Source organism: Harpia harpyja, chromosome 2 (genome assembly GCF_026419915.1).
Source record: "Harpia harpyja isolate bHarHar1 chromosome 2, bHarHar1 primary haplotype, whole genome shotgun sequence".
Lineage (NCBI taxonomy): Eukaryota > Metazoa > Chordata > Aves > Accipitriformes > Accipitridae > Harpia > Harpia harpyja.
In genome coordinates, this window is record NC_068941.1 from 16,591,297 (window position 1) to 16,606,635 (window position 15,339).

A 15,339-nucleotide genomic window follows, 5' to 3' on the forward strand; every position below is an offset into this window, starting at 1 on the left:
AGAACAGAAGATCGCTCAGACAAACAGTAAACCAAGAGGACATAGCACACTAATGAGTGGGTGGCATCTGGGGTAAGCTCTACCCAGCACCTGCTGTCCTCAGGCATCAAAATCCCCAGCAGCTTAGAGAGCCATACATTGAAAAAATGAGACCCAGAGCAAGCCATTATCTTTAAAGAAGTGTTTTTAATTGTTTCAGGAACACAGAGAGTCTGCCATACAAAAAAAACCCCAAACCTACACACAGCATAAAACACAGACATGAAGGCACTCCGTAAGGAAGTAGAGAGAAAAGGACTGGGAATGAGGAAGAGAAAAAAAGGTACACAGTGCTTCAAGAAGTTAAAAGCATGGCCAGTTTTGATCTGGACAGAAGGGAGCAGAGACTAGGGGGTAGCAGTGATACTACTTAGCTCAATAAGAGAAACGGTATCAGGAAGCCTTCTGTAAAGAAATATTCTCTGCAAGGGTCCTGTTGCTTGAGAAGGGACCTCTGTTGTAAGCGGTGCACAAAACTGCAAGGGTACCCAGCAGCTTTCCAAATACAACAGCCAGTGGTGAGGGGGCTTGGTTTAAGACTTACTTCTGGTAAAAGACCTTCTATTTCCACTGGAAGGAAAGATGCCACATGCAGAGCACCATTCTCTAAACCGACACCGCCTGTGGGACTGCTGGCCAGAACTAGCTCCACCAGTGCATGTGTGCATGCCGTGATGGAGAAAAACCATTTGGCTGGGATTTTGAGGTAAACAGGAGGAGAGGAGCTGAGTACAGGAGTACAAAAACATCTTACTGAGCGTAAGTTACTATTGTGGAGGTTGGCACAAACCAGCCAAATCTTCATCTGAAGAAGCACTGAGGAATAAACACCCTCCTTGTACAGGCAACCCCGCACTGACAGAGTCACCTACCACTGCAAATTTGACTGCCACGTCTGAAAGAGTCTCTCCTTCACAGATAGGTGTCCAGACGGCTCCGCTGTGGTTTATGCAAAGAGCTGTCAAATACTGTAGTTAATTTAAGCAATAATAAAAACAATGCCTCATTTGGGGCAGAGATTCCACATAGCAATCGCAGCAAGTTTAGGGATGGTCATACTTGCGAGCCCCTTTTCAGCTGCTGTTACTTTCTTCTGTGACCCTGTAATATGTACAATATTCAGCAGACCAGAGGAATTATGAGGCACCTCTGAGCGCTACCACCCAACAACACATTTTTCTTAAAAGAATTTCTAGTTAGAGAACAAGTTCTGCCTACTCAAAATAAGTCATTCTGTGAAATTAAAAAGGAAGACCCCCTATCCCCTAAGGGCTGTAAGTGACCCATAACCTCCAAGAACTTCAATAAAGAATGATTCTTTTTGTTACTATCCTTGAGATCTAAACAATGGAAAAATCTGACTGTGTACTAAAGCTACAGATATTTTAGCAGAGCTTTTTGAGTACATAATCAAAAGAGGAATATGGTAATAATTATAAGAGAAGGTCACAAGAGTGTAGGTTGCTTCAATATGGTCACAACAAAAATTGAATTAATTGGGACGCATACCAAACAGGCAGGCTCAATTAAGTAAATAAGTCTCTCAACAATTCACTTCAGCATTAGTCATGACCCCTCTTATCTCTTAAGAAATATAATATTCTCTTCCCTATGGTGGATTTATAGCTATCAGTTCTGGGAAGCTGGAAAAATATCAGCTTTCTGATTATCTTGAGCTGGTGAAAGATAGTCCCTTGCAAAGCAGCTGCATATTTTTCATTTATGCAAAAGAGGATGCTGCAGGTGTTTTCAAAGTACTTCTGTTTACTTTAAAGATTTATTCCTGGAGTCCTAACTACAGTGCTTCTTTCTTCTCCTTCGACTGAATCTTCTCTCTGTAGCAAAGTGCTTTTTCTATTCAGCAAGCTTCTTAGCTTGTTCATGGCAAACCAGAGTTGGTCTCTGGTGCAACAGGAACCTCAGCACTTCATGGAAGATTTCTCAGTTCCGAGGGAAACCACCTACTTCCACCCACCATACCCTCTGGGCAGCTTTGTCTGCAGCCTGGAAACTGGAGCTCTGTGTCCATACTGTGGTCCAGAAATCTTCCCAGAACATACCCAGCAACTGACCTCGCCAGTGACCTGAAGAATCAGGTGAGTCAACATCCACATTCAATCCTTGGGCTCTGTCTCTAATTAATGCCAGGGAATGGTGTTTTCTGCGAAGTGAGTACAAGTCCAGTGACTCTGAGACCATAATACTGGTTTGTGCACAGCATCCTCTGTGTATCCCAAAGCACGCTACCAAGACAGTCAGCATTGTTATCCTTTAAGAATATCTTACACAGTGGCCAGGAAGAAGATGGACTGAGACCAACTAATGTTAAATAATAAATCACCGTTGTGAGAGATGTCCCACAGAAATCCATCTTTCACCATGACATCCCTATACTAAAATGAAGGGGGGACACGGACGGGACACGGACGGACACACTTGATGTAAGATTTCTGCTTTAAACAAATACTCCACAGCAAATTCCAAAACTTCTATGTTAGAAAAGCATACATGACAATATTGAAATTATTAAGTAATAGACTGCATTTCTGTATGGGTTTTGGAGTTTAAAACAAAATATGCTCAGTAAAATGGAAGGTCTCCAAGTTCTCCAGTAGATCATTAAAAAGTAATAGGAAGATTAAGACACAGTATATTACAGGCTAGTAATAAAATTATTTTGAAATCGTTTTGCATAGAAGTCTTAAGAGCTAAAAATTTTATGTAAAGGTAAAACTTAATTCTCAATGAAATTTAGTGAAATACATCTTTATGGACACCTTTCCTGCCCTTCTGTGTCACCTGGTATCATTTTCCTACTAACCCCAAGTCAACTTCATAACGAGTAGCTGTGTAAAGCTGATCATCCAAGATGAGGTTAGAAACTGCCGGGACTGTCACCATCTGTATTTTCCCTGAGGTGAGGATAAGGTGCACACCAACTGCAGAAATACTGTTCTCTCCCTCCTCTTGCCCCTCCAGATAGATTGATTTCTGGCAAACAAAGCCCAGCAGCTTGAGAAAGTTACTATTTACCCCTTTGCTAAGCTGCTGGGCATAATTCTGAACATGTATGTATTTTCAGTTTTCACATTTAGTGATTTTTTTCTCTTATCCTCAAACTGGTAATATCAATATGGAGAGTGCATTAACCACCCCTTCTGAAAAGCCTTTAGCTTGACTTTTGTCAAGAAATGCTGAGAGAGGATACCATATCTGGTTGAAGCTGTAACTGAAGAAGAGAACAAAGTATGACCTGAATACATAAGTAACTGTCTAGAGTCACCAAATCAGCCTTCTGACTGCTAGTAGCTGTCATGCATAAGAAGTTCCCCAGGGACTGGCTTTGGACTCTGATATGTGGTACTTTGATTACTTATTTTCTTTTACTTAGCTTACATATTTTTCAATCACTGCTTCACAGTGTTTATACTACATTATGTTTTAATCTCTTGTTCAATGCTATGCCTACCTTTACAGCTTTATACTAATAACTGAAAGAATGAAACCACTATTTAACTGAAAAAGACAAAGCTAAGAAAACAAACAGAGTATGCTGAAGTGTCATTCAGAGAAGATAAATTCGTATTTATAACTTTTGCTGGTTTACTGTCTGCTCTCACATCCTATAACTCATTTAAACAGCTGCTTCTCTGTTTCATCTTCACACCTCCATAGACCTCAGAAGCAACAAAATCCACAAGGGCAGATCCTTATGGTCACATGGAACCCTACAGATATAAATTAAATAAGATTGTCCTTTGCAATAAGTATTCCTTAAAGAGGTGGAAGTGAGAGGTGCTGATGAGCCTTAACAAGGAAGGTCAAAATTTATTATCTCTCCATTCTTCTGGAAGTGTATGTCATATTTATACTTTGGGTTATTCAGACAGTTTGACATCACACAGATGGTCAAGAAGAAATCAGGTAAGTAATTTTGAAAATTAAATGAGCAGAAATCCTGTGAAAGGAGCAAATAGACAGTGGTGGTTAGACTATTTTCAATCAATCCCGCTTGCAAGCCAAATGCGATCAAGAAAAGTTAGATGTCCAGAGGATCTGGTGACAGAACAGCCACCCAGGGTGAGGCTGAGAGCTAAGAGGGAGAGACGGCCAAACTCAGAACAGGAGGTGAACTGGGAAAAGGCAGATGATAGCTGATACAGAAGAGAAGGAGAGAAAGTGTGCAGTACCTCCCTCCTCATACTCCAGGGGATAAAACTTGATACAAAGAATACGAGATGCAGAAGGAAGCTCCCATGGGAGAATGCATCTAAAAAATTCCACCAAACCAGAAAATGGATAAACTGAGTGAGAAACAGTGCTGGACAAGGTAACCAGGTTTCTATGAGCTCATGGCAAGAGGATGAACACTACCAGTAATGCAGATGTCCCACAGCAAGGCACTTCACTTTGCTCTGAAAGACATAGGACATTAAACAGTCATCAGATAACTTTTGGTTACTACCAGCCTGAAGCGGATTGCTGCTAGCCTGTCTTTCGCGATCTTTCAAGCGCCCCACATTTACCCAAGAGGTAAATATACTGTATGCAGTGCTATATGAATGTCACAAAAGCTTGTTCCATTTGTAAGGTTATTTCTATTTTCTTATGTCTAAAAGACAAAAAGTTCAAGAAATGATTTATTCAGAAACAAGGTATTCAGGTCAGGCAATCATGAAAACTGCTTTAACAACATTTATTTGGTCAAAGAAATTTTCTTTCCTTCTTCTGTCTGCATTCATTTATGTTATTGTAATGTCTTCCTACTTTCTGCAGTGTCCCCATCATCAAAGATATATTTATATTGCTTTGGAGCCTTCCACTTACATGTTCATCTATCACCTCTGGCAAGCACACTGTATTTAAAAATTGAGAACTCCTTTTGTGAAATATGTAATTAAGGCTCTGCTGCAAGCTTGTTTGCCGAAAGCCTGCAAAAGTCTCACAAGCTCAAAAATATATTGACTATATGAAACTGCAGCGCTCCAAATGCTATATATCTTACTCCCTTCCCAACTTACTTTCACAAAGGTTTTATTTGTGGCACCAGAATTCTTATTTCTAGTAAGTCAGTTAAAATAAATGGAATCCTTCCAGGTACTGTAGTTCCTGAGTAAGATATGTCTTGCGACTTATCTAAGGTATCTGTGATCCTGAGTGGTCCTGCAGTCTTCATTTGTCACCACCAGCATCACAGCAACCTGTCTGGTGTTGTTTTAGGATGTATCTTTTACTGTGAACAGACTCATCCACTATTAGCCAGAGATAAGCAACTGCTTTTTTGGCATAAAAATTTTCTGTATTCCCCACAAAAAAAAAAAAAAAAAAGTAAGAAAACTTTTGGTTTTTAATCTCAAGCTTCAGCCAAAATTGCAAGCTGGTTTGCCTGATCCCTTTGTGGTGGGTTTTTTAATGCCTTTTTGTAGCTATTAAAAGCAGTCAGTGCTGTCCCCTCTAATGCCAGTTCAGGGCCATCTGCCCAGAGAAACCGAAGTCCCCTTGTGTGTGTTGTGGGCTGCCCAGATGGGAGCTTGCACCAGCCTGGGAGCCATCTCGCGCTGGCAGCAGAGCCCTGTGCCCAAGCTAGCATGTTCAAAGCGTGAACAAAGAAAGGGTCTATGTAGTCATGCTCTCAGTCACAACATGTGTCAAGTATGAGAAGTTATTTGGAGGGATTTAATAATACTCTAATAATAAAAAATAAATATTAACACAAAATTACTGCTCAAATAAAAGAACCCTAGTTCCACTTGTGAGGGGGACATGTACTTTTTGTTTCGTAAGTCCTGAAAAACTGCATGTAATCAGACAATCTGAATGACAGAAAAACTGCACAGAGGAAGCAGAGAAAGTCTCCTTGCTAAATAAAAAACTTTACCAACTAATGCTCTTATTTTTTTCTCAAATGCTTTTGCAAATATCTAACATTACTATGGAGTATGGTAAAAAGCAGTAATGTTATGATAATTTAAAATCCTTGATATGGAAGAAAATAGAACCCAAGTGATTTTTTATATTAGTAGCATGGTGCTTAAGTTGCTCTTTCTAAAAACATCAACCATGAAAGTTGGAAATATTTCAATAAAGAGCTTGCAGGACCCACAAAAAGAAACATTAATATTGTGCATGGAAGTCTTTCGTTGTGCAATGATAGGCAACAACACTTGAAAAGGTCACTGAGAAGTGATAAAGATGTTGGGGTTTGTGAAAAGAATAAAAACAAATAGAAGATGAACTTTAAAGATGCCTCCGTAGAGGAACATGGGAAAACAGTGAAGCCCACTTCACTGCTAAGACTGAGCCTGTTGCTCAAAAATGGACAGTCAGAAGCAGGGTGAGAACAACAAAACCTGAGTCTGGGCAAAGACAAGGTAGGGACACACTGACTTCAAAACACAAGGCCACTCCCCACCTTCTACCTTTGCATCAAAACTAACACCTATTTTAACTTCACTTATACAACAGAAGACTTCTGAGTAAACAGTGAGGCTTATCATAACCTTCATCTGCATTATAAAGCTTTGAGATTTGCTTTTGTTGTCTGTAGTAAGCTCAAAATGTAAAAAACAACCAAGAAGAGAGAAAATCCCCAGTTCAAAACTTAAATCAGTCTGTAAATTCTGTGCAAGGTGACTGGAGTTGCAGATTTTTAAGGAACCCTAAAGCTGCAGTAATGTTGCAGTCATTTCTTGAAAATTATTTTTACAACGCACACACTATGACATCAAGTTGAGGATAACACTGGACAACACCCTCTATTTCGCCCAACTTTCATTATTCACTGTACTGCTTTAGCATAAAGCATAAACAGGATGGTCTTGTGGTAACTTCGTCCCTTACACAATAAGAAAGAATAGAACAATGTAAAATTCCTGACATACACAAAGTAAGGCCCCGAGCTGTGAATTTACTGGCCAAAAAGTAGTAGTCATATAAGAGTCCATGTAGCTCACTGCACAGGCTGAAGGAGTTCCTCAATCATTCACAGTTACCACAGTGAAGAAGGTCAGTTTGGTTTCATAACTATAGATAAAGTAATGCAGTGTGGCCCAGATGGAAACTGGTTTATTTTTTTCACTGAGGAAGTGGAGACACTGCAAGACAGGTATAGGAAGCACCAACAAATCTGCTCCCCCAGAATTGTCTTTAAAAGCTTACCTGATCATTGTTGGCCAAGAGAACAATCAATCCTTTCAGTAGCAATGAGCTCCATCATCATAACTTTACTTTTTTTGCTTGTTTAGAAATAATAGCTATTGTAAATGAAAGTTAAATTCTGCATCTATTGTCAAGACAAAAATCTGATAACGTGCTCTCTGTTATCTTTGCACAATGTGTTTTATTTCAGTGTAATGCTAGAATATCATCCTGAAAATACCTTCATGGTAACTGTAAGATGTGCCACAATGAATTTACATAAGCTCTCTAATGGACTCCCAAGCAGGTGGCCCTCACGTTTAGCTCAACCATTTACACTGCTTGCAACATTTATTTTGGGTGCTACAACATCGAGTTCATATGAACTTATGAAAGTATAATTTGGTCCTGTTGTTATTTTTAAACCACAACTAATTAATTTCCATAATGCCAATAGGTTTCTACCCTTTAAATTTCTCTCCTACAATTCTGCTTAAGACACACTTCCTAAGAAACCCTTTTAAAAATCACTCAGAGACATTTGTGCACATTTAGGACCATTATGGTGTATGTACAAATTTTCCTTTTTTTCTTTTGTTTTTATCACTGTGCCAATTTCCACTTGCAAATCCACCTGAAATAGGGGCTTTTCTTTCATAGAGGGAAGGTAATAACACATCTAGGGCACTTTGCAGAGGCTAACACTAGTACTCCCCATCCAGAATTCAGATACAAATAAAGACAAACTGGCCTTCAGACTACATTTTTCTTTTCAGCCTTCTGCATCCTTTTTAGTGAAGCAAAAGCTGCTGTACTAGAGAAACTGTAAGCTGGTAACCAGAAACCTCAGTGGAGGAATGCAAAATAAAGCCCCAAATGCAGACTCAGTCCCTCTTCCTGAGCTGACTGAATTAACACAAAAGAGTCAAAACTACATGAAAGTAACTGCGAACATTCAGCCAGATCCACCTTTCCATGTTTCAGCAAGCTGCCAGGGAAAGGCACTACCCTTCACAGTACTGTGGTTGCTGCTGTAAAAGAAAACGGTTCTTATTGCTTTTACTGCAGATTCCCCAAGTGATAAGCAGTCAATCTGTCATTTCCTTGAAGCCCTTAACTCATTCTTTTAAGACATTTACCTCTCTCCTTGCTCTCTCTCCGACAAACCATCCTCTCCTTCCTTCTCTACTACTCTCCCATCTGCCTTCTGCTCAGCTTGCATTTGCAGGGCACTAGTCAGCACAACTGCCCCAAACTCAACTCAAACACCCAGCAACCAGTAGGGTGAATTTGTACCCTGACTGAAATCATGCTGTAGAAGAAAAAAAACTTCTCAGCTTTGCTTAGATTATTTTTAGACAATGGCCTTTTATTTTTATATATATATATATCTGTCCAAATAGCCTGATGAATTTTGCATTTAATTTACTCTTAGGCAGACAAATATTATAGAAGACAACCTTGTACGAGATAAGATAGGTGAGGACTGGAGAGTCCCAAGGTAACTCTAAAAAGAAATGTCAGGAATGTTGTGTTTCAATTCCTTTTGCAGAGCGAGAAAAGTAATTTTAAACCCTGTCTTTCTATTGCATGTTGAGCTTGTATTTGGAACAGTTTCATATTCAGGAAACAGTCTGACTCAATGCTGATGTTCACTTTTACAAAAGATTCCGATATTAAGGAAGACAAAAGAGGATATGAAACTATAGATGGGTTTGAATAAGATGCAGAGTCTAAAACACAGCATGCTGAGTATTTATAAACCAAAAGCCTCATCTATCAAGTCTCTCTCAAGAGGGTATTTAATCACCATTATAGTTTTGCTACTGAATTTATATCACAGAATTAGAGCTGGAAGGGACCTCAGGAGGCCATCTTGTCTCTCCCTCGCCCGGAGGCACACCAGCCACACACCAAACATACCCATCAGTCCCGACAGGTGCTTGTCTAACTTATTTTTTTAAAAACCCTCCCATGACAGAGGTTCCACAGCCTCCTGTGACAGTTGTGCCAGTACAAAACCACCCACCCCACTGCTAGAAAGTTTTACCTGGTGTTTAACTTAAATCTCCTCTGCTGTCATTTAAGCCCGTTACTCCTTATTCTGCTCACATGAACATAGGCAAGGTTTATTCTTTTTCTCTCAAAGCTGTCATTTTACATATTTGAATACTGTTATCATGTCTCCCCTCTTCTTCTCCAGATGAAATAAAAACAAATTCTTCAACCTTTATGCACAGCTCCTGTTTTCTAGACCTCTGACCACTGCTGTCCTCCACATTGTTCTTGGATTACAGAGCCCCAGATTGAATTCAGGGCTCCAGCTGTAGAGCAGAATTACCACATGTGCCTTACAGACAACATTCCAGACATCTCAGCTGAATGTTTGCCCTTTCTGCAATGCATACAATGTCAGCTCTACATGCAGTGTCTGCATACAGTTGCACTGCCAGGGCATTCATCCCTCCCCTTTCTTTGTAGCACTAATCATTCCCCCAGGCACAGAATTTTGTCCTCAGTGAATTGGCTACTGTTTTCCAGACTGTTTCTTCAATTCCTCAAGATAAGACTGAACTCTAATTCTGCCCTCTGAAGTGCTTATGGCACCCATGGTGTCACCAGGACATTCAATAAACATGCTTTCTCTTCCACCATCCACGACATTAATAAAAGGACCGATTAGTACCAGAGCAAAGACAGACCCTTGCAGAACTGCACGTCATCCCTGGGGTTTGACAGCTACACTTAGCCACTTAAGTATAGTTGCACCTACTCTCAGTTTCCCTGCTTACTACGAGCATGTTGTGGGAGGCAGCACCAAACCCCTCACTCAACTCAAGAGGTCAAGTTTCTTTAAGGACCTGGAAACAACTATTGTTAGGTTTCTTTCCATATGCATCTCCAAGTTGGTTACAGTTGTCCTTCCTGAAGCCAACTGCTGTTATTTCGCGGTTTTCCCTTCCTCCTTTCCCAAAACCCACATTCTATCACTTCATGGTCATTCTTCACCAAGTTGCCTTCTGTTACCTGCATCAAAACACAGGTCCCAAGAACTTGCCAGACAGCCTTTTGTTGTCCTGAATTCACTTGCCAGCAGAAGATAAGGTAGACAAAATCCCACATTTCTTATTCTGTACTTTGGATGAGTGTAGCTGCTCAGGAAGACCTTCTCAAATTTGACCTCCATTTGTGCTACATATTTATTTAAAAATATTGATAGCAACAATTATTTTACTTTTTAAAGAATAATTTGCTGTTGAATAACTATTAGAGACTCAGAAAACATATCCAAAAATTGCTAAGAGATGCCAAAACCCGCCCAGTTTGAAAGGGTAAAAAACCCAACTGCTAAGTTTTATTTTTCCATGTGGGATGAAACATTTACCTTTGGCCATTTTGCTTTGGGTTTGGTGTTGGTGATATTTTTTAACAGCTTTTGGTTTGCTGGGTTTAATAAATGGGGTCTAGTTTGGGTTTATTCTGAATGAAACCAGAAGGTATTTGTTCCGAGTGAAATTACTTTGTTCTTCTGTCCTTTACCATGAGGTTGATACTGCTTTAGGAGGAACAAACGTAAAAAGGAAATGAAATTAAAATAAATATTCTTGCCTGTATGAGAAGACTGCACAGTATTAGAGGGAAAAAAAGTTACCCTATATAAAGGCAGCCCATAATAAAACAAGGATCACAAATTTTCAAATAGATGTCAAGTGCCTTTCAAGACAGCCATTAGACATGGACCTGAATGTGTATCTTTCTGTTTGTCTATTTTAATTAACACCTTTCGTCTTGAAGGTCCTGTAAATAATTGGCAAAATAATTAGTAGAGTGACTTCACAAGGAAAAGAAGCGAACTCCGTATGCCCGTAACAATTCGTGCAAAGTCCTGCTATTTAGCATGTGTTGTATTTGAGAGAGGGACTGGCCAATTCACCAGGAGTTTCATGTGTTCCTCAGAAGGATCTGATCACATTCCCCTTAATTGCTGTGGGAATGGCCAATAAATACTGATTGTTGAGAAAAATTAAAACATGTACAATTATGCACATGCTGCACATTTCACTTGTCCTATTTTAGCCAAAGAACACACTGTGCGTATTTGAGCAAGAGGCCATTTGCTGATTTGAAATGGTCTGTTCTGCATAATAATATTTCCAGTTCTGAAAGGGACTTTGTTAGTTATGAAGACTGTGTGGCTGCTCAAGATCCGCAACAGACATGCACTAGATGCAAACCTGTTTGGCAGCAGACCCAGAAAAAGCTGCAAGGGAAATGCAATGCTGTAATCAGTTGCAGCCGCGTTGGTTATGATCCCATTAAATGAACCAGAAATTTGGAACCCTCTGCGTGGTGACTGTAGTGCAAAGCGGTTGTCAAGGCAGCTGGGTGCATAGCGAAAGAAGGCTGTACCCAGGCAGATGATCATGGGAATCTGAAGACAGGCTGCGATAGATAAAAAACATGCTAGAGCCAGAACCACTATCACACAGTTTAGCACTGAATTATGTTGAACAAATTCTGCAAAATCTGTCTTGCTTTGGAGAACTATGCCAAGCACAGCCCACTTCTATGGCAGTCCAACTATCTCACCTTCCTAGAATCACTTTCCACAACTTGCCAGCTATCTGTCTCTTGCTATCAGACTTCAGAGAGCCACCATGATGGCTGACAGTCCCTAGCCTTCTAGAGAGTGCAAAGACAGAGAGTGTACACCAGTCAATGTATACCCAAAAGACATTCTTTTTGTGCGAAGAATGAAAGTAAAATGCACGTTAGAGATAAGGAACTAAAATCAGTTACTACAATCAATCTGCCGCGCTGTCACAAAAGTTTTCCTACCATCTATGAAGCTGTCATACAGGTTGGATTTGTCAGAGAGATCTCTCCAGTATTCATTTTCCTGCACCTGCATGGATTTATACACATGCACTCACATACATACACATACACAAAAAGGAGAGTATCTGGTTGAATCTTACCCCAGACAGGCACTGGAAGAGGAATAAAACTAAATGGGTGCTTTTAAAGACCGAGAGAACCAGATTTTGCAAGGCTTAGTGAGTACCTACCATTATGTGCTGCAGGCAGCGATGACAGCAGTGTGGCATCTACCTCTAGCACCACTTTCAACAAGCACATTTCACAGAAATACTGAGACAGAAATGAACAACAGGACCAAGTGCCTGATGGAGCATGCCTTGCGTAGTGAATTAAGTGCCACTCTACACTTTTCCACCCTGCCATGGAGCCAATAGGGGTCAGGCACTCTCATCATCAAGAAACTGAAGGCGATATCTAATGTCCTGGGTGGGCAGAGCTCATAACTCAGAGCAAAACTGAAAGCAAATAAAATGACCATAAGCACTAATAATGGGATAAAGCGGGGGGGGGAAATGCACTATATAAGTCAACTTACATGCACGTGCACTCCCTCTGCAACTATACTGGCAATAAAAATTGCTGTTCCATCACAGGGACAGAAGCTGCTGCCAGGATCTTGAAATATTCTTTCAGACTTTCAGAGAAGTCTGAAGTCCGGCAAATATGATTAAGGGATTGGAGCATCTGTCATACAAGGACAGCCTGAGAGAGCTGGGACTGTTCAGCCTGGAGAAGAGAAGGCTTGGTGGGATCTTTCCAATCTGTATAAATACCTGATGGTGGGGGAATACGAAGGATGAAGCCAGGCTCTTCTCAGTGATGCCCAGTGGAGAGGAGGCAAGGGCACAAATTAAAACACAGGAAATTCCATTTAAACATAAGAAAACACTTTTTCTACTGTGAGCATGGTCAAACACTCGCACAGGTTGCCCAGAGATTGCCCAGAGAGTCTCCATCCCTGGAGATACTCAAAACCTGACTGGACACAGTCTTGAGCAACAAGCTGACTCTGCTCTGAGGAAGAGGGTGGAACTAGACTTCCTACCTCAACCATTCTGTGATTCTCTCAAAAGTAATACTACACAGGTTCTGCTGTCCTGAATGAATTAGAAATCAATTGCTTGTAATTGTGCTCTTAACCCCTAGCTTTCTTTTACAAATTCTAGCAATTAGGACAGTGAAGAAAGCCTTCCTAAAGTAAACAGAGGATTACCCGCAATATGAAGTTAGCGGCTTTTTGGCAGATGTAGGAAAACAACCACCACAGTAAGGTGTGAATTGTTCTAATTAACTCCATGGGTACATAGCTGGGAGGCTATACAAGGGCAATTTATATGCCAACATTTCATCGCTGATCACTTCAGCAGAAATCCTCAGGGCTTGTGCATTTCACAGTCCCCTAAGGCCTAAGGACATTTTCCAGGGTGACAGAAGTGCCAACAGTCCCCTACACAGAAATCAAACCCTCAAGGTGTCCTTTCATTTCTGCAGTGCAGTTAGAGTGGTCTCCGGGACAACATTAAGATAAGTTAGAAGTAGAAAGTCTGGCAGCAGGCTAAAAGAGACCAAGAAGGAAAACTGTCACTGGCACTTGTGAAGAAATGGAAACTATAATTGCATTCACTCTAACCTCATATTCAATGAAAGTCCTGACTTTCTTAACTAACCTAGTGATGACCCAAAATTCAGAGCTGGTTGCTCTAGATGGTTGCAGAAGTTTAGTTTGCTGCAGAACACAGGAGACCAGAATCAAGCACAAATACTGCCAGAAAATAGTATATATGAATGAGCACGTCTGCAGGTTGGACCAAAAGAGCTCTTGCTATCTACTTTCTAGATGGCTTAAGCCACACAATATTACAACATCAAGAGGTATACTGACCTTAAAGTGTCTTTAAAAAGGGATTAGGAGGGAAGACACATGCAAACTACTTCATACCAAAGAACACGGTATCTGTGCAACATGAACAGCTTGGTTATTTATCACGTTCAAGTTAAAAACCTAAACCCTCAGGAGGTATTTTTCAACTACAGTCACAGAAGAAAGTAAACAAGATTAAGTGTGGTCACAGCCAGTCAATCTCACACAAATGCTGAAATTTCACACAACTGAAATATATGGCCTTGCCTTCACCCTGCTCACATCCCAACATTCCCACAAACTCTTAGAAAAAAAAGGAGATTAGTTCACTACTTCCCCTGATCTGGCTTCACAATGTGGCCACACAAATATTAGTACTGCTGTGTTGGACAATCTGCACAGATGAGGCCGAGGGAGCAGGCAGATTTTCCCCTTTAAGTATGTTAAATTTACAGTGGAATTACTGCTCTAGAGAAAAGAAGTAGTAGGAGGGTGTCAGTGTGAACAGTAACAGGAGAAACGTGTACATCTCCTGAATAGTCCTGTAGTTCCAAACATATGGAAATCTTTGTTACACATATTACCTTAGATCAATAAACATAAATATGGGATAATGCCACTAATTACATCATCAATAAAAATACAGCTGACAGTACCAAAATCCAAAATTTTGCACTATGTTTCCAATTTTCTACTGAACTAAGTATCATGCTACTGATTCAATATTGGCTTCTGGACATTTCTGAAGAGGAAGCACGGCCTATCTGTCATCTTGCAGGTCAGTAAAGAGCGTGGAGACACAGTGACAGAAGGGGCTCTGATACATTTTCAGAAAGGTACTTGAGGACAGAAGCTTTATTGGCTTTATTTCATTGAAATAAATAACACCAGTAAATTTAGCTCTGGCACCAATGGACAAAACTAAAAAAGCCAGGGCTATTCATGGACTACAACTCCCCAAAACCTACATTCTCTAGTTCCAAAAGTCTATTTTAGCCACGTGACATTCACTTACCACAATCAAAATTACAGTTTTGCAAGTAGTAAGTTTTCACAAAAAGATGGATTTTTATTTTTTATTTAATCCTCTACAGATGAGATTGTTTCAATATTTGGCACTGTCAATGTAAATGAAGGAGAATACCAGGTCCTTGATGAACAGGAGAGAAAATAATGAAATATTATTATACTACATACAGATCTACATGGAGAAAAATACTCCCAAAAACACACAGCTGGCATCTTTGCCAATATTAATGAACTGACCAGAAAAGGAATAGTGAATATCACTCATCTGGATTTCACGAAGGCAGGTTTGATTTACAGAATGAGTCAGCGAGATAGTGGAAAACTATTAAAACACGTTAAAGATTGGCTAAGGGTCAGGAACACCAGTGTAAGATCAAGTTTTTAATTTATCT

The 15,339-nt window shown here is 40.2% G+C and overlaps 1 protein-coding gene across 5 annotated transcripts in view; it reads right to left on the minus strand.

Annotated features, from left to right (window-relative positions):
- The window catches only part of ZNF827 (zinc finger protein 827), a 115,791-nt gene that overhangs the window by 14,414 nt on the left and 86,038 nt on the right, over positions 1 to 15,339 (minus strand). The window lies entirely within an intron of this gene.